At 41.1% G+C, this 24,716-nt stretch overlaps 1 protein-coding gene and 1 non-coding gene across 18 annotated transcripts in view; both read right to left on the bottom strand.

Moving 5' to 3' along the window:
- Erc2 (ELKS/RAB6-interacting/CAST family member 2) overlaps positions 1-24,716 on the bottom strand; it is a 905,605-nt gene that overhangs the window by 207,761 nt on the left and 673,128 nt on the right. The window lies entirely within an intron of this gene.
- On the bottom strand, positions 13,614-13,733 carry LOC121832475 (U6atac minor spliceosomal RNA). The gene has a single exon (XR_006076129.1). It is a non-coding gene; the product is annotated as a U6atac minor spliceosomal RNA (small nuclear RNA).

Genomic DNA, 24,716 nt, shown 5'->3' with positions numbered 1-24,716 from the left:
CTGACACATGCCACTAGAGGCGGCTCAGACTCTCCATAGTTCTTGCACCAGTAGTGTATATCCTCCAACGGGATTCCGAATGTTGAATGTGAGAGGCAGGGAGTTAGTTACCTGGACTAGTATCCTGCTTATTCCTTTCTACATTATCCTTCCTCCCCTGCAAAACATCATCAGAGTAAACGTCGAGTACTGTAAGTGAATCCTTGAACTCACCGAGAAACATCAGGTACAAGCTTCCAAAGCTGTGGCGATTTAAACATCTTCACCAAAGATATTTATGTTCTGCCCATCATCCTCAGCCTTGATGTTTAGACAGGGGCGCACAGTTTTCACATGTGCAAGTCTGGGACAATCCAGGTCGACTCCCACTTGAAAAATGTCAAGAATCTCCTAACAAGGCTTTCTGTGTCTGCTTTTGTGCCTCTGCCCATTTCCCTCTTCCAAAGTGTGATGTCGCACAGCTTTAGTAACAACCTCTAAATGTTACCATAACCCAAAGACTGATCATTCAAAACTTCCCCTTTCCCCATGAGTCTGTAATTCAGGATTTTTCAGTGCTTAACTTTTCCTTTTCTAATACTGTTAAAAGTCCCAATAATAATAATAACAATATCATTATGAATGTAATATTATTGAGTTATGATGAATCACAAATAAAATGATATTATCATTATTATTGCCAGGAATTGAACCAGGACACTAAGTATTCCTAATAAGCACTCTACCACTGAGCTACATACCTATTTCCAATAAATTAATTTTTAATTCTCACTTTAGTGCTAAAGAAAAATAAAAATTAGTTTCTAATTCTTTATAGATGCTATCACCAAATACAACTCATAAAACAACTTTTGTAAAAGTACTTTCAAGGCCATTTACCAACATTAATATTCATAAAAAAGAATCCACTTGATTCTTCGTATTTTTTAATTTTGGTTGACAAAATTGTCTTACATATGTTTGCACTATACAATTATGAAACTCACAATAAAATTCATTTAATGAAGAACATATACACTTTAAAACCATCACTTAAATATTGGTCAGAAATTAATATGATTTCCCCCTAAAATATATGGAGATTTATAGTAAATAATTGTATTCTTTAAAGCAGCAGCTATCAGAAGGTAACAAAAATGCATAAAGATATAAAAGTATGATGACATCACTCATCAGGACATTTGCCTCTGTCTTCATTTGAACAGCTCACTATGCCATGAAGGCTCCAGGTCGGCAGAACCATTGCACTGCATTTTATACAACGAGCTTCACAAAATGACCAGAGAAAATTTTCACAAACCTACAGGATTTTAAATCATTATGAGCTAAATTCTGTGCAGTTACAAGTTTTCATTATCTTTGCTTTAAAAATATTCTCTTTTTATAGTGACAATGAACATAATTTAGTAAGGATGTACTTTATTTTGCCAGCCCTACATCATACATTTATACTTTTACAGTCCCTGGAGCCCACTTGCCAATACAGAGCCACAGAGCACCCATACTCAAGTACTTCACAGAAACATGTGAAGGTTGGCTTGAGAGAATAGAGTGGGAGGCTTATGTTAACTATTTCTGTGTTTTTCCCCATGTGGAGAATTTTGGCTCAGCCATTTGAAAACTTGAAAATAAAAATATTTGTAGTTATGAACCATCATTTAAAAAAAAACTTCAACTTAGAAATGAGAACATGACAAAACACTTGACTATAAACACAAAGAAAAATTCTTCATTTTTTCAGTAAATATATTGCCTCCTGAATCCAAGGCAGGATTTACTCTGCTTCAGAAACTGATACTGTCTCATCGACCAGAAATGTTGCTCGACCTTCCAATCACTTTCAGCACTCAAGCGATCCTTTTCTCTTACTCACAGACAACCTAAGAATTACATCTAAATACATCCTTAGTCATTTAGTATGGTTAAGTATATACTGGAAGCTTGCAAGATTATCTTTAGAACACTGTTATATATTAGTATACAGTTACTGAGGTAATCTGTCTGTGCACCAAAATATAGCTTAAAATATGAAAAGGAAGCCCAAATATGCTAGCAAAGTAGATAAGATAATGCAAAGAGAAATAAATCGACGGGGCCTGCTGTGTGCCAAGCTGAGAAAGTGGAGCATAGACAGCATTTTATCAAAGTGCAGCCTAAACAAACGTCAAGGAGAATAACTTCTTTAACAAATATGGGCAACCATGGAGGGGAAGAGGAGGAGTTCTGTGCCCCTTGCGCATTTGGTAGGGGTTAACAATGGACCCAAACATGCACAGGAACACACTTAATAACCCCAAACTGTCATTCACTTTGTAGGAGGTAGTCAAGACTTAGCTAATAAAACACTGGGGGGAAAATGGTTTTAGCCACCCTGAAAAACATCCTCCAGGGCCCAGTACAAAAGAGGGCTGAAAGCTACCTTCTGCCATGATAAATGTCTCCTTTTGTGTATCGCCCATGGCTAACCCTCACAAGGAGAGCTTCGGTATCGGCTGACAGTAATACGCAGCTATGACACTTATTACTGTCAATTTAAAAGGGCACATTGCAAACATTTCTGTTTCACTCCCTGCTGCTGTCACTCTATTAATGATGATTTGAGCTTGGACAGGGGATCTAAAATTCATTTTAAGAGTTAAAAGTGAAGTAAGCCAATTAGGGGCTGTTATAAATTGGGCTGGAGCAGAAGCATGAACATATTTTTTTTTCTTGTGGGCTCTTGTTTTAGTTAGCTGACCCATCCTTAGGAACACATTCAATTACAAAAGTAGATGCTTGAAAAAATGCATTCCATTAAGAAACGTTTGGATAATGACACATGAGGGTGGATCTACATTATGGATGGTGGTCAGCCTCGGGCAGTCATGCTCCAATCAGACTGTGGGAAAAAAAAATCCGCTCTATCAACTTTTCCCAGTTAATTGTTGTTTTCTTTCCCTTATGACCCTGAATCTTCAACCGTAAGTTCAGTAGGAGGTGACTTAAGACAGACGGTGACGAAAGATCTTGCTCAAAACAGCCTCTCTCTCACCCCTTGGGTGAGTGCTGGGTGGAGGTTTGTTGGATCGGGCCTCGGGGTTGCTCATTTGCCCTGGTTTTAAAGGCACCTCTTAAAATGGCAACTGGAGGTAGAAGTGGGCCTTCGAATTGATTCATATCACCCTGCCCACTGACATCATGATGGGGAGTACTTGCGTAAGTCCTTTGGCAGAAAAGTGAAGGAGCTCACTCAAGGTGTGATCCACAAGGTGAGATACGTTTGAGTCTCGTCAAAGACAAAGAAGAGGGAAGGTTCGTCAAGGCCAGGCTCTGGCAGGCCAGATGCTAGAGTGCAGTTTGCTCTGTCACTCACCTATACCTGACGTCAAAAAATTAGCTACTTCCAGTTACCAAAGATTCAGTCTTTGAAGCTTCATAGAACCCAACTGGAATTTCTTATCACAGGGGCCTCAGGCTTGGGAAGTTCTTTGCTCTATACAGCAGCTTCCACCTGAATTCTAGCTTAATATGTGTGTGTGTGGGGGGGGAAGCTGGTTTACCTTGTAGGATGCTCCATGTGCAACTGTGCTGGACAAGCTAGCGCTCACATGGGGACACCTGTGGCACTGAGATGGCAAGTGCTAGCACGCTTAGCCTTAAGGATGTGCAAGTGTTGGTGCATACGAAGCCAAATGATTTCCCTACATGAACAAGGTTCAAGGCCAGAGGAAGTGGAATGTCAGGAGAAGAGCTACTAGCCCCACCCTAAATCATCCAGACAATGTCTTTCCCTTTGATTAAGTTGATAAAGAGGCCAAGTGTGGAAGAAGTGTGGGAGAGACTGTTGTCTAGTTAGACAGGGACCTAAGTCTTAGCCATGAGGTATGACTGGATTACTCTGTGCTAGATCCCAAACCAAGAAACCGGGGCAGGGGAGCCAGGGAGGGCAGGGGAGGGCAAAGGAGGGCAGGGGAGGGCAGTGGAGAGCAGGGGAGGGCAGGGGAGGGCAGAGGAGGGCAGGGGAGGGCAGAGGAGGGCAGAGGAGGGCAGAGGAGGGCAGGGGAGGGCAGAGGAGGGCAGAGGAGGGCAGAGGAGGGCAGGGGAGGGCAGGGGAGGGCAGGGGAGGGCAGAGGAGGGCAGGGGAGGGCAGGGGAGGGCAGGGGAGGGCAGGGGAGGGCAGGGGAGGGCAGGGGAGGGCAAGGGAGGGCAGAGGAGGGCAGGGGAGGGCAGGGGAGGGCAGGGGAGGGCAGGGGAGGGCAGGGGAGGGCAGGGGAGGGCAGAGGAGGGCAGGGGAGGGCAGGGGAGGGCAGGGGAGGGCAGGGGAGGGCAGGGGAGGGCAGAGGAGGGCAGAGGAGGGCAGGGGAGGGCAGGGGAGGGCAGGGGAGGGCAAGGGAGTTAAAGAAGGCAAGGGAGGCAAGGGAGCTTTCTTTTGAGTACCTTAGCTTCTTAAGAAGCAGCTTACCCTCAGAAATAAAATGTCACTGGGGTCATTTAAAGAAGCTACCAATCCTTAGTGCCTGAGCTTTGCAATCAAACATTCCTGGATCTGCATGTCAACATTACTTGCTGTTGTAACGGGGCAATCATATAATGTCCCCAAAACTTAGATTTCCTTGCAAATGAAGCAAGAAGAATAACTATAAAAATTAAATGTGATAATGCACACAAAGACTTTTGCTCAGTTTCTGACTAGACCACGTGATATATGCTAGCAATTACTATTACAGAACACGGACACCACCAAATTTAGAGATTTGAAAGTTTTGCATTATTGTATACCAGGCCCCTCTTTGTATTAAATATATCTAAACATGTAATGAGTCTTTTACTTTCAAGACAGTGTTTCAAAGAAACTTCTAAAATTGGTTTCTGTTAACTGAACATTTGACTTTCATGAGCTGACATCTGGTTCTCAAACAAACTTAAAGGAGAAAACAGATTTTGAGTGTGGAAAAGGGTCTGTGCACCATAGAAGAGTGGCATCCCACACAGCCAGGCCTGACTTGGTTAATAACTGTTCAGTATCATTCCAGCCAAAAGGCCACACAGAAGTGGGAAAGATGTGATTTCATGCAGCATGCGAATTTGGGAAATGGAAATGTGTTCTGAACGGTAACCCTTTAAAAGTCAAGGTCAAGTACACAGTCTAACCAATGTCAAACAACTGCAAAACAAAACAAAAAAAATCCTCCCATTGAAAAATAAATCTTTGGAGGAGGCTAGAGAGATGACTCAGTGGTTAAAAGCACTGGCTGCTCTTCCAGAGGACTGGGGTTCAATTCCCAGCACCCACATGGCAGCTCACACCTGTCTGTAACTCCTGTTCCAGGGGATCCGATACCCATCACACAGACTTACATGCAGGTGAAACACCACTGTACATAAAATACAAATAAATAAATTATTTTTTAAAATCTTTACATTAATTGCTAAGTTTGGAAGGATGAAGGGTGAGTAGAATGGACTCCCATTGTCCACAACATGGATATGGTTAGATGTCAATGCTTGACCATTTCCATAATCTGTCTTCTGTAATGAGAAGGATTCTCTGTTGCTATTTACCTCTGGTAAGACCATGCTATAGAAAACAACACCAGAGACCTGGGAGGTTACTGATAACTGAGAGTGAGAAATCATATGTAACTGGGCTTCCTGTGGGCAAACTTTGCTTAGCATCTATCTAAAAGAAATCTACTGTCTATGGTGATTAGTTACTGCCAAGAGATTTGCCCAATGGTATTAACTTTTTGGTTGGCACTAAGCAATTGCCAGAGAATAAGACACTGCTTTCAAGGCTTAGCCCACAGGGCACTTGTTCATTTGTTTCTTTTATTGGCAAGTGGGTATGTGTATGTGTACATATGTATATACATTTGTGTATGTATAAAATTGTCCAAAGATGATGTACTTTAATTTCCCTTATACTGTAAATTTAGAACTACTCATTTATTAGTGTGTGTGTGTGTGTGTGTGTGTGTGTGTGTGTGTGTGTGTGTGTTTGAGTATGTGGATGCTGTGTGTGTGGATGCTGGTGGAAGCTGGGGTAGGGGTGTGGGGGGGATTCCCTGGAGCTGGAATTACAGGCAGTGTCAGCTACCAGATGTGGGTGCTAGGAGCTGAACTATGGTCCTCTGGAAGAGCAGGAAGTACTCTTAATTACTGAGACATGTCTCCAGCCCTGATAGTTCTTGTCTTAATGTGAATAGTTCGTATTACATAAAACTTTCTTTGTTTATATTTACATGGACTCCATTATTACCACAAGCCAAATTATAATGGAAAACAAAAATATATTGTCATTCTACTGCTATGAGAAGGACAGGTACATGGAAAGGGGGCACTGTAGAATTTCATTAGTATAGCATCTATGGCAAACAGTTAAGGTTCTGTGGGGAGGATCTTTGTAGATAAAATTATATAAAATTGAGTTTCCTGGAGGCAGTTCATTTAACATGCTTTTGGTTCATGAGCGGGGGGAAAAGGCAGATTTAAACATGGGGAAAGAAACAATGTGTCACATCTGTGTGTTTCAGGAGTGATGGAGTTGGTCAGGCAAAAATGAGGCTACAGGGAATAGGAAGACATAACGACTACCCGGAAGGAGGCTGAAAGACAGGCCATCTACCTAAAGCCTTCCTCTCTTGCTCTACACACAATGAACTGACTGAGAGTTTAGGACAACCTTTTCTCTGGGAAGTAGATGCTTTGAAGGCATCCTCATCAAAGGTGCGATCGTTCATGTGCTGTCTCTGTTACCTTGAGAAGTCTGGATTTTAGGTCTGCCACTGCCATAAATACTGTCATTTCCTGTTCCTGTCAGCCCTGTTCCACCCAAGTAGCTTCAAGTCTAAAGTCTATATTATTAAAAAATACCAAAAGGTACTTAATTTGTAAAAAGAAAAGGACATTGCCATAGGAAAGATTCACTTTGAATTCTAGTTCTGTTTCTGCCAAGATTTTTTCTTTTGATAAAAATATAGATTCAAAAGATCACTTATCAATTACCAATTTATTGATATCAGATTGAGCCTGCTGAAAAACCAAAGGTAATAAACTTCAGTTGTCTGTTGTTGTTGTTGTTGTTTTTTAAATGCTTTTATTGACTATTTTAGAAGGAGGTTACTTACTGGACACAAAGTTGTTCAACATTTATGTACTTGCCATGGAGTTGGTAATGAACATCCATAATAAAACTGATTATAAATCCTATACAAGAACAGCAAGGGGGTGGGCTTTGCTGAAAATTAGCTATGGGCCAAATGACTGAGATTACACACATCCACCCGAGCACTGTGAGAAAAGAAGCAAGGCTGTGTTTATCATCGCTTGGGACAAACTGGAGGAACTGCTAAGACGCCATCAGAAAACAAGAAATCCATCCAATGCCCACTCACTCCCATCTGCTGTGTGTGTGTGTCAACAGGAGAGAAAACGAAAGTATGCAATGGTTTTCTGGCGAGATTTTGGCAACATAGTGTGGCCTTAATCTAAACAGTGGAACAGGAGTTTACTCGATGGCTGTGAATGGATTTCTGAGTCCAAATTCCAAAGGCATTGACTTGTGCCATATACCTTAAGTCTTGAGATGCTAAGCAACTGATAAAGAGACATCAGTGACAAAGAGCTGCAAAGGTCAGCCAGCCAACCCAGAAATACCAGCAAGTTCTATCTGTTAGTTACCTGCAACTTCTAGATTCATGACTGCTCTCTAAGGGACCCTACCAGAGAGCTCTGTGTCAACGAGCAAGGGAATCTCAAACCAGAAAGCCAACACAGAAAGAGAATCTGGTAAATTACCTGAATGTTCCACATCTGGAAAGAATCGGGAGGAGGAAGCCCAAAGCACAGTATAGAAAGCCGTCTCAGATTCACAGTATGGGTGGCCCTGTGGCCATGGAGGTGAAATTTCCATCCTGGGAGGCGTGAGCACTCCAAGTGGGAACACTTCTGATGTGAAATTCTAAAGTCTGATCTGGATTGAACACCCTCTTCTGGGGTGGCTCTTTCCTGACCATATGAGCATTACTAACCAGATGGATGACCAGAGTCGGGGGCTTTAATTCCTTCAATTCATCCATTGTATATTCACCAAGGGCTCCTGGGTACCAGGTACTGGAATAATGTGTAAATGGGAGAGATACCATCCCTGCTTCAATGGAATTCATCATGTTGCCAACCTCAGAGACCCTCCACACCGTCCTGAGGCAGCTGTGATGGCAGAAAATACCAAGAACTGGCCTTTTCTTATGAAGAACAAAAGCAGGCTGTCACGGAAGATCAGATATCTGTGCATCCTACCTACGAATCCCCTGGCTGTGCATAAGAACCCGCATGGCATTCCACTAACAGGTGTCATATGCTGGAGTAAGGCACAGCAAAGTTCCCTTAACAAGTGCTTTTGTCTGTATTCTGATATCTAGCACACAGCAGAGACTCAAAAACAGGCAGAAAACTTAGCCTCATAGCTGTAACTGGTAGGCTAAGTGATAGATAGGAAGCCTTTTCTCTTTTTTCAGGGGTGAGGGGTTGAGGCAGGGTCTCTACTAAGTCCTGACGGTCCTAGAACTCACTATATAGACCAGGCTGGCCTCAAACTCACAGAGATCTGACTGCCTCTGCTTCTTGAGCACTGGGATAAAAGGTGTGTATCACCATGCCCGGGCAGGAAGTTCACTTTTTTTTTATGAATTAGAAATAGGCAAATATTGACAATTTCATGTTTCAATCTAATATCTTCCAAAAGTAAAAGGAGTATTATAGGCCTCTTTGCTTGTTTATCTGTTTATACCACACGCCAACAGATTTAAAAAGCTGAGACAATTCACCTTCCACCCCTAGAGGCAATTAACTTAGTGTTCAGTAGAGCCTGTTACACAAACCGGAGCAGTGGGGAGGGGCCAGGAGCCCACAGAAGTGACAGAACTCGGCCCATTATAGAAGGCCTAGCCCTGGAAAAGCCACAGAAGTGACAGAACTCGGCCCATTATAGAAGGCCTAGCCCTGGAAAAGCCACAGAAGTGACAGAACTCGGCCCATTATAGAAGGCCCTAGCCCTGGAAAAGCACTTAGTGAGAAAACGTCCTGGAGACCAGACTCCAACCTGACACTGATTCCCATTCCCTGTGATGCTGATCTGTTTACTGATTGCTTTGAGACCAAATCATCCATCTCCCTAGACAGCCCTAAGGCTGCCCAGCTTACGAACAGGGCCACTGCTGAGATCTGAACTTCAAGTCACAAGACATAAGGCAGGAGGCAAAGAAGAATCAGATTGCACAACTTTTAAGTGGTCTTTCCAAAGTCCCACTGAAGAAAGGTCCAATAAGAACACAGCCTTAAAGATGAGTGCATGCCTACAGTGGCATCACAAAAGGACAATATAATATTGTCAATCAATATCCTACTGTCTTCTATATTCAGAGATAATTTGCTAATCACAGAATACCATTCATATGCTAGGAGACATAAGCAATGGATGAGGCTTATAAATATTCTAGCAAGTAAAAACGAAAGAATGTGGAAACAAAAGTAATAAAAATAGACAGTTTTTTTGTTTTTTGCTTTTTTTTTTTTTTTTTTACTACTCAGCAGCCACTGATAATTCTCATTGTGGTTACTGTACAAATAGGCAAGGCACAACAAAGCACACTGATTTAGTCCTTTCAAGCTAGTCTTTAACAGATTTGCACTGTCATGGTAAAGGTGAATGGTGAGGCTGTGGGGATTGAATGGAATCCTCAAGACCTACTGCTTTTAAAGGAACCAGAATTTGAATCCAGGTCTGACTCAGAGTCTGAGCATCCCGGACTGTTCTCCAAATGCTTGGGTGTAGTAAGAAAGAAATGTCCCTTTGGTCTAGGAGGACAGAGAAGGCTTTACAGAGGATGACAATGATGCCTGAAGTGTGAAGGCAGGAAGGACCGGAAGGACTGCAGAGGTAAAGGGAGATGGGGGACTCCAGAAGCTTTGTCTGAGGACCAGCTAAGGGGAATCTAACATTCAAATCATGTCTTTCCTGCTTATTTACATATTTTTAAGATGCATCACTTTCAGGGAGTTGGAAGATCAGCAAAGGAAAATTGTGGTCAAACTAAGTTATGTATGTAGAAGTGTCAACTCAAAGACTGGTGATTAAACATATACACACACATGTGTGTGTGCATACACACACAAGTAATAGGCGTTGGGAGTAAGATTGCTATCATCTTTTCTAGAAAGGAAAAACCTTCTGTTCTGAAGTTTTGCAATTGTTTTTCCTCCTTTTTGTTACTAATATGCTCTTTTCTTAAGTGGTGTTAATGATAGTTAATATTTGAATAGTCATATTTAATTTAATAGCATAATTATATTGTCAAGCATATGTTGTTTTCAAAAACACTATTCTGTATATTGGTCCACACTATCCAAAGTCTAGAAACCACTCATTCCATTGTTGACTAGTACTATTAAATAGGGTGTATCTGAAAAACGTGCTTGGTCCTTCTCTATCCTGCACAGATGGAGGCCCATGTGTCTCTTCAAAAACTGTTTGGCATTTACTTAAATATTGTTGAGAATGTCAAGTTGGCTGACTTAAAAATGGTTTTGACTTCATAATCATTCCTATGATAATGGCTGTTTTCAGATATGATATCTTTAGGATAGAGGTAGACTACCTCTTGATTCCACAAATAGCCTATATTAAGCTTGAGCATCAGGTCCCCTCTGGGTCTCTCAGTAATCAGAGAAGGAAGGACGAGCTGAGCTGGTTAATGTCAACCGTTGGGGAAACTAAACCTGAAGACGGTTGGAAGGTCCAGTGTGAAATACAATCACTGCTGTTTCAGACTTTATTCTTCCTTTCAGAAGAACTGGGCTCTTAACACAATGCAATATGTAAATCGCTGGAACTTGTGAAGAAGGGAAGGATTGGTGCCACGGAAGACTCAGAACACAGCTGTCACCTCCTTACCTCTCTGCTGAAGTGACTTCTTGGGACACCTTTCCAAGAGTACCCTAGGATTTCAACCAGCTCTCAAGGATGCAGCCATAGATAGGTAAGAAGAAAGTCAGCCATGTTAGTTAGCTACTGAGCATTACTCAACACTGTTGAGTGGCCGCCCCATCCCATCTCTGAAGGTTTTTCTCTAGCAACAGAAGGTCATCTTGAACAAGCCCAAGAGAGAAAATTCTAGCAAATGACACACTATGTAACTCAACATATGTTTTCATTCATTTCTTGGGAATGAAGCTGGAACTGATTCTCACTAGCTTAGCAATCAAGGTGAGAATTAGAAGGGCACTTGGAGAGATCAAGACTGAGAGCTGGTGAATGAGCATTAGGAAGGAGGTAATAAAGTTACTCCAGTAGTAGAAAAATCATAAACCTTCCTTGGAAAGCCCTACATTTATATAATAACTTTGATACAACCTCCAGGTTTAATGGGAAAGAAGTGATATTGGACTTTTCTGAAAAACAAAAAAAACCTAGTTTATCAAATACAGGTCAAATTAGATATGCCCTGGTATTCCCTTTATTGGGAACATACTAGAAATAATAGTCATACCAAAAGGAAATGGAATATCTATGAACTGGAGACCATACTAATGATTTACCATAGTGATCCTATTACCCATAGGGTCTATTTCTCTGTTGTGCTGGAACTGGCTGTTACCAGCTAGTGAGAACCTTCCTTCCCATTCTAGAGGAAGAGCTGTCCCTGGCTATAGTAGTTACATTTCTTTCTTCTTTCTTTCTTTCTTTCTTTCTTTCTTTCTTTCTTTCTTTCTTTCTTTCTTTCTTTCTTTCTTTCTTTCTCTCTTTTTTTTTCTTTTTTTTCTTTTTTTTGGTTTTTCGAGACAGGGTTTCTCTATGTAGCTTTGCGCCTTTCCTAGAACTCACTTGGTAGCCCAGGCTGGCCTCGAACTCACAGAGATCTGCCTGGCTCTGCCTCCTGAGTGCTGGGATTAAAGGTGTGCACCACCACCACCCGACTTAGTAGTTACATTTCTATTACAGAATTGGAGATCACTACCAAGCAGAGCTTGTTTCTCCACTGATTTTATTCACAGAAGCTGATTGGTCCATTCCAAGTTAGCTGAACAGTGTTGCCCAGAATTCTGAACACCTGTAGTTCCTGCAATAGGAATCTCATAGCCAAAATATATATCAGCACTAGGTACTGAGCGCTCTGATTGTATTAGCTCATTCAATCTGCATAGGAACCCACTGAGAAGGTATTATTTTTGTCCCATTTGACAAATAAGAAAAAACAAAATAAAACAGAGAAATGTGTCAACTTGGCCAAGTTAAAATGTCTAAATGGTGAAGGAACGATTTGAGCCTATACAGTCTTGAGTTATTTTTCTTAAGACTTTTAAAATATTTGAAGTATGTGTCCTTGGATGCAGGGGCCCTCAGAGGTCAGAAGATGGAGTTGGATGTTCTAGAGCTGTAAGTTACCTAGTGTTGATTCTGGGAACTAAACCTGGGCCCTCTGCCATGTCAATGCAGGCTCTTAACTGCTGAGCCATTTCTCCAACCCAGTCTGATGTTTTCTAAGTCCTCAAAATAAAACAAGTAAGTTGTAGTTGTTTTGAGTTGTGATACCCCTTCCTCCACACAGGGAAAACTCAACATGTTCATGTCAAACCCAGAACAGAATTGGCTAGATCTCAAGAGGAGGCTCATCCCTCAGTCACAATGCTACTGTCACTGGAGAGAGCCCAGCACAGCTCTATACTGGAACATGGATGATTATTACTTGGATTTCCCAGGGAATCAAGCCAAATACAAAAGCTTCTAGTCAAATTTCTTGAAAATAGTGGTAAGACTGTGATAAGACTCAGCAGGCACAGCCTACCATAAAACATTCACAAATGGACCATGATGTCTCAATCCCAATGGGAAGACAGTGAGAAATCTGAACCTCCAATCTACTCCCTTGTTGTATGAAGGAAAAGGCATCTGAAAAGTAGAACACAGAGGTTCAATAAAATGTCACCTGAATTAGATGTGTAGGTTGGACCAGTCCCTTGATTTTAGACATCCTAGCTGTTAAGTCTATACAATTAAAAACACTATTTAATACCAAGTCTACTGATAAGGTCACATGAGATGGCATCTGTGAAAGTGTAGGATCCTAGAATGATTCGCTGACATTACTCTCTGTATCCATGCCTACAAACCCAGGTCTTCTAAAATCCAAGTAGGAATACTGTATGTATATGATGAATCTCAAATAGTGTCTGGTATAAACAAGCTTTGTGGCAGACACAGCTTCTACCATTTAAACTACACTTACCAAGCCAATGATGAATCAACAGATCAAATGGTTGATAAAAAATTCCAACTAGGAATCTATGGAACAAAAAACAATGGATATTTCCAAATAGATTTAAAGTATGGTCAACTGGGTTCATGCCTCAAGATGTCTCATGATGCAAATGCAAGTATTCCAAGACATGGGGGAAAGCACAAGACCCAAACCACTTCCGGTCCCACACTTTTTGGATAAAGGATACCCAACTTGTACTCAGTCTCTTATGGGCTATTACATGAGAGAGAGAGGAGATAAATCAGCTAGATAAATCACAGTAAGTTTCATTTATAGCAAGCACTTATTTCCTGTTATAAATGTAAACTTAATGATTCTAACCATCTTTAGATGCCACGAAGCAGGGGGCATTGCCTTAACACACGCATGTTGTGAGGTCCACGGGCCTCTCCCTCCTTGTCAAGGGAAGCACTAGCCTTGTCTCTTTTCATACAACACTATAACCATTATTAGTGTAGTTCACAAATTTATTAGACAAAAGACAGATGTATTGAAATCACCAGCCTTTAGAAACCAGGAGGAAAAAAATTACCTTAAAGAGCGGTCAGATTTTTTTTAATAACAATATTCTTAAGTTATTCTCCTCTATAAGTTGATTCATCCCCAGTGTTGGCAGCAGCATCAAAATTTCATCTCCATACACAAAGCAAATGTCAGCGAGAGAAGGAAAATTAACTTCTCTGATGAATGGGGGAGGGGAGTAGCAGGGAAGAACTGCTTCATACAACTGGTGGGATGCCCAGGACGGTGTGTCCAGTCAAAACTTGGACCTCCTCTCTTCATTTCTTTTTTTTTTTTTTTTTTTTTGGTTTTTCGAGACAGGGTTTCTCTGCGTAGCTTTGCGCCTTTCCTGGAGCTCACTTGGTAGCCCAGGCTGGCCTCGAACTCACAGAGATCCGCCTGGCTCTGCCTCCCGAGTGCTGGGATTAAAGGCGTGCGCCACCACCGCCCGGCTTTCCTCTCTTCATTTCTGAGCAGGACTCTTTTGAATATTTAAGCCTATTCTTCAAATGAGTCCTCACAGCCAAAAACTACATTCTGGAAAGGGTGGAAGAACTGGCAAAATGTTATCAAGAATATGAGGTTAATTTGCTTTAGAGAAAAAAAATACACATGGATATAATATTTTCTCATTTTTACCTAAGGACTTTTAAAATCTCTCAACAAAACAGAAAAACTATTAACAGTGGATGTAGGTGTCTAATGTCTCTCTGTTCTGCTAAAGAAATCTGAAATTCTTCAGCCTTTCTATCATAAACAACACAATTTGAGCTGAGACCATTCTCAGCTCAAATGAAAATAATTTGGGCTCTATATTAAAGAGCACTAATTAAGTGCCTACAACAGCAAAGTAACTATTGTAACGTGACAGCCGTGGTCTTTAGATCATTCCCGTTTTAGACAAAGGTTGCAGGTGACACTTCAGCTTTCCTGATATGAAGACAAAAATTAATCTCACATTCATTCTTTTCAAATGACTTACAAATAAGATACTCACCGTTATATCGATTAGTTATTCCTTTCTCATCTTAGCCCTTTGCTCCAAGATCTGTCTACACCTCATTTATTTATTTCCCTGTGAAGACTGCTTATAACTCCCTTATTCCAAGTTTGAAATACGGCCCTGTCTGTGAATATAGAAGCCTAGAAGTCATCTCAGTAATTGGTGCTTTTAGCTGCCCACTTAATCTTGCTTAAATTGCCAGCGTGCCCGACGGGGGATGATGGAGAGGCCCAGGTTAGGAAACCACCGATTGCAAACACAGGGGATGGGGTTCATAAAGACCCCCGATGATGTTCCAAATCATGGGAGTGAACAAGTCACAGATGAAGAGCACTCACCAGCTGGAAGCAAGGTGACAGCCAGTGTGGTAGTTAAGACATTATTGCTTCTGTAAAGGCTGAACTCAAGTACAAAGTAGACATGTAATCTCCAACTCCCCAAACACCCCAATTTGGCCACTAAAGATGCTGTTTTACATTTCCAAACATTTTCCCCTGTCACTACTTTTTATACTTCAGTTCTCAGGTTGTAAGCATTTGTTACTTGCAAAGCAGCCCCTTTGAACGCTGAATCATGGAGGCATTTGTAACTAACTGCCAAGGGGGCCTGCCAAACAAAAACTCCCTGCTGGTGACATGACCACCTAGTGACCTCTAAAAATGTTGTAACAATGTGAAAAATAGCTCCCTCTTGTAGGAAACAGCAATTTTTTAAATTAAACGTACATCGAATGTTCACTTATATACAGATAAATGGTGTTCAGAGTCACCTTCTCTGTTTCCAATTTCAATCTTTTGAAACCCAGCCCAAACCTAAATAAATAAACGTTGATACTAAGAAGAAACTAAGAACTCAAGAGCCTTGCGATTTCGCAAACAGCTTTTTTCCATTTTCGAAAATCTAAACTCCGGGCCAGACAGAGAACAGGTAATGAGAAAGAACAGGCTTGGCAGTCCCTCTGTGGGTCTAAGCTGAAAAACACGCCAGGCAGCAGTAAGTGGCTTTAATTTGGCAGGCTTAATGTCTTTAAAAGTTTGCAGCTCGCTTGAGAAAAAAATTTAAAAACAGTTATAACATTTACAAATTGAAATACAAACACTAAGCTAAAAAGCCACCCTGGTGACATCTCCTCACCCTGTGACTTCCTCTGCACCCCCATGACAGGACACAGTCACGATCATTAACGCTGGGCAGCGGGGAGCCAGCCACCTGACGCTGCGGCACTCTGGGTGACTAACACTGGTACATTCAGTTTATGCCAGTGACATCGAGACATCCCAGACTAGTCTTCCTTTAAAAGGTGAGTTGTGTGCCCAATGAGACAGGGGAAATGGGAAACTGCATGACAGTGAGTAATTTCCAAGGCATTGGGGGTGCTGTCTTCCCAATTAGTTTATCTCTCTAAGTTCCAAAATTAGAAGTCTCAGAGCAACAGAGGTATGGCATGTCAAGGCTGTTTGACGATCATTGGTCTGTAGTTCATTCTGATGTCTTTGGATGAATTATTTGCAAACACTTGCCCAGGCCATAAAAATTCAAATCGCTTCTGAAACAATGTGACATCAGCCACTGTTTGATTTCAAGTACCTATAATGCCCTGCCTCGCCTCCCCTTACCAAAGCAAGGCAAACATCCTAGAGTTCCCTCCCTCAAAGAGAAAGAAAGGGAATTTATGTTCCTCTAACTCTGATTTTAAAAATAATAAGATGAAAAAACCATATGCTTATATTAAAACATGCTCATCCTTTTCAAATTTTAGCTGTGAAACTTCCTTTATTAATCAGTTAACTCACCAAGTTCAATCTGCTTCAGGTGAACCTGCCACACACGGTACTAAAAAAACGATTCCCCTTGGCACTAAAGTGTGAGGTAGTACTCCAAAAAGAACAGCAAATCACGCATGCTCACATGTAGGCATGGGAAATTACTACCAATTCACCGCCTTATTTTGTGACATAGTACCCAACTTTGAATTAGCCATTTTTAACGTGTGTTTTCTTCCAGGATGAGGCAATTGCCACATTACGGGGCATACTGCAATGTTGGATATTTTTTAGGGCATATGAGAAGTAACTGAAGACCTACCCTATAGATGAGTCTATCTCAGTATTTGAAATGGGGAAGTTCTCACTGATAGTCTAATTTGATCAGTAATAAAATCTAAATGTATGTTTTAAGGAATCCCAGAAATAAAATTATGATAAATAAACCCATTTAATCCCAGTGTCTTAGTGTCTCACCCCACAGCAAAGACACTGTCCTAAGACTCACTCAATTAAAGTCAAAGTGTGGTATTTTCCTATTTCTGAGTTGAACCTAGTAATGCTTATCTCATGGGATTGATGTAGGGAATCAATGAGAAACTGTACATGACAAGCTTCACATGGTGCCTGGCACATGGTCAGTGGTCAGTGATAAAAGAATGAGAAACAGAAGAAACTAAAAAATCTATAAATATTGTTCCTTTTGGAATTCTGATACTTTACACTTACAGAAACTATTTGTCAAATAGGCCAACAGTTTAGGATATGTAATCACCACTCTTAGGACTGACTGTGTGTCTGCCCTTTCAGCTCTTTAAAACTCTATTTTAAAGATATGTGAGGGTCAAGTAATAGTTCTCTTTTGTAAGCAACAATTCAAATGAGGATAAAAACCCATAAATATATTTGGCTAAATATTCAAATATGTATATTGTGCAAATGTTCATTCATATATATGAACATATGGCCACACCCTTGAATTCCAATTTTCCATATTATAAAGGGCACTTGTTCTTGTCTGCCTAGAACTGTACCTCACACATTAGATGGAAGTAACTGCTAGCAATGTTTTGAGCTTCTTAGAAATCCAATATTTCCCTGCAAATCTCTGAACTGTGCCAAGTGGTACTGATCCTCTGGTATTCTCCAAAATGTAGCATGACTTGTTCTAAAACCATGAAGAAGAGAAATAACTCAGGTTTTACTAAAATTTCTTCAGTACAAAAACTGTATCATACTAAACATAATAATCAGAAGGATGAGTTGAGAGATGAGCATCCATGGATGAGGTGGTTGAGAACCCTGAAAACAGGAGGAGTGGAAACATGTGAAGTAGATTCCATAACCAGAAAAAGTTCACTCTGCGTCTACCTCTCTCATCACCAGGATGATCATGTGCTTCTGGAAGCTCAACATCCTTGGGACCACTTCTTGGGTATTGTGAAGTGTAAGGAGGAAGAAGTTCTCTTGACCTTCTCAGAGCTCTGGTGGACCTGGCATGGCCTTATTGATCTTGGCCTTTTCAAATCTCTATTTTTTATCTTATAAATTTTCAAGTCAAAACCCTGGTTTCCTAGGACATGCTTAGTTTTCATTCAGACAAGGTATGTCAGGTCTGTAGCCAAAACAAATGAGCCATTTAAACTCAAGAATTATATACAAGGACCTTTCTAAAGGGAAAACAACTCCCCTGAGGAAAAAAAAAGCACAAACTGTATAATGTTTTCAAAGAAGATTATAGTGATATTGCAAGAAGATCAGTGAAGAATGGACCAAATATCATCTCCAGTAAGTTCTCCACCAACAAATGAGGCTTAAGCATATTAAAATAGTTGAAGAATTAAAAAAACATGTAGATTATTAAGGTGAGCACTAACCATCAATTTCTACCAAATAAGATGTTTCTTTTTCCCTCAGTTCTTTTGAGTTAGACTCTGATGAATGTTTTGATAATTTTGTTGTGGAATTTCAATTTGGACCAACTTAGACTCCCTAACAATTAAGCCACACAGCAAAAGCAACTGGTTTACAACACTGACGACTGCCTCAGTTTACCTATCTGTGTAATGCCTCCTTTCCCAGGGACGCAAGAGAACATAAATCAAAGCACACTGTGCACAATGCTCTAGAAGACATGCGAGCCCTGAGCTGATGTCCTCCCGTGTCACGGATGCCTGTCCCTACACAGGACAACCTTCCTACATGTTCACAGCAGTACAAGGACAGGTCCTACCACAGTTCTGACATCAGGCAAGCTCCAAGTCCTGCACAGGAAAAGGGGGTGCCACTGTCCCCCAACCCCCGCCACTTGCTCCAGGAGTAGGCCAGCTGGGACATTTTGAGTCTCTTTCATTTAAAAACAAAGATTAAGGTAAAATATGACAAATATGGTAGCATCTATTCTCCATACGAAAGACTAAACAACAACTAAACAGTAACATTAAAATTTCCTAAAGTAAGGAGGAAACTGCTTCTTTCTTAGCTTGTAACATAATCAAGACAGAAAAGTGGGGTTTGGAAAAAATCTAGTCTACTAGTGAATCTAGTAGTTAATTTCACAGCTGCACATTCCTGAAGTTTATGTTTTTAATTATCTGAATGACTGGTACTTTTTTTAAGTTTTACAGTTGATTCTGAGGAGCAGTGCACTTAAATTTACACAAAGTCTATTTTTACTCTTAGCAAAAAATAGTAATTAAGACATGTTTTGGCTTTAATAAAGTCTTCTTTCTCCTTCTGAAGTTGTAGCATGCTGGTTGAAAGTTCTTTGAAAATAAACTCCAGCAGAGTGACTTTTTAGAATACAATCTTTGCCATGAAGGCTTAGCCTTTGACCAGCACCTTCCACGACAGGAACCTCACACCAAACAGTAGTCCAGGGTCAAGATTATCACACGAAAACAGAGCACAGGTTCAACCCCATCTTCTAATAGGAGCACAAGGCAAATTTCAGCCTTGACACAGGAACAAGCTGACACGGCAGAGCCATAGTATCCTAGGTAAATTAATGTGCTTCCTACCGCCCAGTCAAGGAGCAGGCTGGGCTCTTCAGAAACACATTGCGAAGCTGTTTTCTCTTCTCACCACCGTCCATTTATTGTCCATAAGGAAGCAAGGCTCTCACTGAGGCTGTGGAAATTTGATTAGGGGCCCTTTATAGACCTGACTCAGTGTTCTTAATAAGAGTTACATTGATCAACTTGGTTCTCCTGGACAGAGGAATGGAAATACTCTTTGACTTTAGTTCAGAAACCTGAAAACAGGATAAGGAAGTGTTGGATAGCCCAGTGGCTACACAACCAGACACACGCCTATGAAAGTTTTTTTCATACACACTTTGGAAAAAAAGGTAGATGAAATATGATGGTTGACCATGACTAGACCATAATGGTAAACAGTTGGGAGAATGCCCTGAGAACATTACTATGAAATGTGCATTTACGATTGAATTCAGCTGTCTCCAGGCCGTCCTATGTGATTTATATGGAAGTAGTAGGGCACACACAAGTAAATACTGTAAAAATAAATCTCAGATAAATAATGCTATAATTATGCATACAAAGCGAGTTAATTAAAGAATGGACCACAGAACATGGTAGTAATTTAGGAGTACCAAAATTTGGTTCTAGAATAAGAGTGCCTAAAGAGTGTGAATTAAACCACACAAAACACACAGGACAGCCTGGACAACACTGACTGAGAAGGCAGGGAGGTAGACTAAAGGGTTATCCCTGGCTCACTGTGTGGAGCAGAGCCTGTGCCAGCTTGAGGAGAAATGCTTTAGGAACAGATGAGCTAGCACATTGATACCGATAGCACCAACACCAGTGGCTGCCACTGTCACTGTCCTTACATGCTGTCCCCTTCACTATCTGTTAGTAATACACACCGTTGTCAACTAACACTCTCCATAAAGAACCAACCAACTGAACATCAGGATTTATAAAAAGAGATGCCAGATTTAGGCATCTAGTTAAATGTGATTTGCAGATAGACAGTGGACACTTAGGTTTTTAGTAGAAGTACATCCACTTAACCACTGAGATACCTAAATGGGAAATCTGTTCATTGTACACCCGAGTTTTGCTTTATCTTAGGCTTCTTACATTGTATTTGGCAGAGACTTTCATGGTCCTTGGGTCTCTGTTGCAACCACATGCAGTTGTAGTGTGAAAGCAGCCATGACATATGGGAATCAATGGCAGTGGTTATGCTCTGATCCACCTTCACGTACAGAAGAGGGCAGAGGATGGTAAAAGTCAGTCCATGGGCCATACAGAAATCTAAAGCTGAGTCTGCCCTGAATGAAACACTAAGATTTCACAGAAGGATGAACAACTTCAAGCATGTTGGACAGCACATTTTATGCCACTAATATAAACATAATAAGCCTTTGCTATTGCCTGCACACTATTTTTGAGTTTTCATAGTTTCTTGTCTCAGAAAAATACTTTTTACATCATAATGTGCTGATACTACTGCCATTGCGGGGGGTGGGGAGGAATCAACATTTCACAGGCATGTACATTCCTACAACATTGTACCTACAACAGATATGCATGTAAATGAGACCCTGTTCCTACTTCAAGGGTCTCACAATGGATTATGAGCGTCCATTAAAAATAGCATGCAGGGGCTGGAAAGATGGCTCAATCGGCAAAGAGACTGCCACACAAATACTAGCACCTGAGTTCAAGCCCTTCATTTATCTAAAAAGTCAAGCATGCTGGCATATAGCTGTAATTGCTAGGACTGAAGACAGGCAGGTCTCTAGGGCTCACTGGCCAGCCAGCCTAGCCTAATTGCAGAGTCCAAGTTCCAGTGAGAGACTCTATCTTAAAGAACAAGGCTGATGACATATAATGAAGCACAATTCCTAAGGTTGTGCTCTGGCCTGCACAGGCATGTGCACATGCATGCACATATAAACACGTGCAAACCCATGCTTGCTCAATCACACCTGTACGTGTGTTGTGTATAGCACACATACATTTATTATATGTATACACATCCATGGTAGCCAACATTTTAAACTAGCTTAGCCAAGTAAATCAAAAATCAAGACTGATTTTAAAAAACACTAAAGGAGTTCAAAGTCATTTAGCTTATAGATGATAAGGCTTTTAGATCAATCTTGATGATAGATGGTATGAACTTAGGAGTTCACCCACAACAGATGGTATGGACTTAGGATTTAACCCACAACAAAGAGGAGCAAGAAGGCATGGGTAAATATTTAAAGGGCTAAGAGAGAAGAGATCCAGCTAAGTCACACAGTTTTCAGGGTATGTGAATTACCCAACATAGCTGAAGATGGAAGACTCAGAGTCCATGTCCATTCAACTCAATGGCTCTCTACTGAGGACACACGGAACAGGTCCTCTAGAGCCTGGCCACATGACACAAAGTCTTACTGGAAAGGCAAAGGTAAATGTGTAATCAGGAAGACAATCAAAGAAGGGCTTCTAAAAAAGCAGCATTATCTGAGATTTGAGCAATGTCTATGATTTAACTAGCAGAAGGCATGGGAGGCAAATGGGAAATCTGGGCAAATACCCAAGCAAAGAAAGAACTTGGTGTGGAGAAGGAATAGTGAGAAATTCACTGTGGCTAGAAAGAAAAGATAGCCAAGGGACCCTGAAGAGAGAATACACTGAGACCACTGTCCCGCTGAGTAGGTGCACAGTGATTTTAGAGAGCTGGGACCCAGTTTAACTCTAGTCTCCGCAATGCTGCTTTCATCCAATTCTCCAAGGCCTTCAAGATCCATCTCAGAGGAGCCCGGGGAAAGAATTCCTGCTGTGGAGGAGATTACATCAGCAAGATGACATGTGTGCTATGGTTCAGAGGAATTCTGCCACCTACCAACCGGGTGGCTTCGGGCTTTGGTCTGCCATCTAGAAAGGGTGATAGTCTGATGGTCTCTGCAGAGCTTTTGTGGAGGTGGTGAGGATGGAAATCAAGGATAACTGGGTAGCACATAGGATGTATTTCATAAATAGTACAGCCATAGACTTCTGACTTCTTTACATCATGACATTTTCGAACATACAAAGAGAAAGAATACATAATCCAGCCCCCAAATTTCACAAATGTGCCATGCCTTCTCATCTTTTGTTTCTGAAATATTTTAGGATATTATTCTATAAAATATAGCAGTTAATATCTCTAAACATTAAGAACTTTTTCCTATATAATCTATATCAATATAATATATATACAATCTATATAAATCTATAATTTTTCTATAATCTAATCAAATAAAAGCATCTTTACTTTAGGCTTTCTTTTTTAAAAAGACACTGCATTCTCATGGTATAGTTTCCTGAAGACAACTTTAGCCCATTTACTAAGGCGCATTTCAGGTAAGTTTAAGGCTTACGAAGTTCCCCATACACATTCTCAGGGACTACCGTCCTCAGAGCCACTTTCCCTGTTTCTCTAGCTCTGCTGAGCCCCGGGGGGGGGGGGCTGGCAATGCTTCCCCTTCATTTAAAGCAGGGGACACACTGTCTGCATGGTTCCATCGTCAACAGCCCTGCAATGTTCTCCAACTTTAGAAAAACCATTTACTTCTCTGAAGACAGATCCTTTTAACTTAAATTATGTTTCCACAACAGCCATAACAGATGAGGAGCACATTCATAATGACTGCCCCAACTTATAAGCCACTTATTTTCCTTTTTAAACAAGCCCTACTTCCTGGAAAGCCTAGGGCACTCTCTCCTTTTAAGAATGGACTTCAGCCATACCTGCTGTAATGTGTTAGGTTCTTTTCTCCTGGACTGTGCACATTGAATATTTGTCCATCACAGTCTCTCATCTCTAGCCGGTGGGGAAGGATGCTAAGCCCTCAGTGAGTGTTTATTAATGAAGGTACAACCTTGTCATCCTGGACAGGCTACAATGTCTTTTTCTTATATGTAAAAGTAGCATTCTTTTTTATATCCTATGACTCTAAGTTAATAGATTCCAAACTAGTACGATTTCTTGTTTATTTTTTTTTAATTTTTAAATTAAATTGTGCATGTAATTTTTAGAAATTACTGGAATGAATCTTTACATGTATCTGGTCAAATTTTTACCAAGGTTTTACCCACACACCAACTCGCATCGAATAAGATGGAACAGCTAAGAACAGAGCAAGGGGCATTCTTTCCCAGCTCTTAAATGAGGAGAGTGTAGCTCCATTGTACAGAGCCGAATGTGACTTCAAGCAGCGGACCCTGTGCCAGTGAGGCCCAATTTGGGTGAAGTTTTTCCTCCTTTTGGCAGGCACAGTGTCAGAGTCAGCTGCCAGATTGTCCAGCCCTTCAACTCCGCGCCAGACTTTGTCGATTTAAGAATGACCGATTAAAGCAATTTTTAGAAAATCAGTTTTCATCCAACTGAAGACAGTCTTAGCAGTTGTCAGTGTGTTAATGCGCTCCCAAGTTTCCTCATGGTCAGAAAAGTGAGTCATGATCTGGTCACCCTGCTCTCTCTCTCTGCCTCTCTCCCTCTTTCTCCCCCCACCTCCTCCCACCTCTGTCTCCCAGCTCAACCCCCTTTCCTTTTTTTCTGAATGAAGCTAGAATTCCTAAGCTAGAGATTTCAGACCAGGGCACACATTCATTGACTACAGTATCCTCATAAATCAAATTATGCAAAACACTCGAAATCATCCACATTACGAACCTGGAAAAAAAAAAAAGATGACTTTTTTTTTTCTTAAGACCTAAGAATGATCTGAAATATACTTTTCTTGGTAAATTAAGTTGCCCATCCATCTCCAGCTATTGGTACTTGTTCAAACTGGTGTAATGGTTCTACAAGGGCTGATCCTAAAGGGTCCTGAAATTCGTATTTAATCTAGAGATAAGTGCAGCAATCCATCTTTCCCAGGGTCTGAGAGAGCCATTGTATTCTACCCGCTGACACAGCACACGCAGCTCTTGGGATGGCTTTCTGCCTAGCACTCAGAGTAAGCATTTTCAGACAAGCCAAACTGGCAAGGCATTCTGGGTAGAGGGGGCTCCGCATCAGGGAGTGGGCTATTACTGGAGGGTCTTCCTCAAGGCTGAGGAAACAGCTGTCACAGGAGCAATCACTGCCTGCAGACACACTACATGAGTACTCCACACTGCCAGACTCTTCTAGAGGCAGGGGCGATGC

The sequence above is a fragment of the Peromyscus maniculatus genome, chromosome 9 (genome assembly GCF_049852395.1).
Source record: "Peromyscus maniculatus bairdii isolate BWxNUB_F1_BW_parent chromosome 9, HU_Pman_BW_mat_3.1, whole genome shotgun sequence".
In the NCBI taxonomy this organism is placed as follows: domain Eukaryota; kingdom Metazoa; phylum Chordata; class Mammalia; order Rodentia; family Cricetidae; genus Peromyscus; species Peromyscus maniculatus.
Note: the sequence above shows the minus strand (reverse complement) of the source record. Positions and strands in the feature narration are given on the sequence as shown.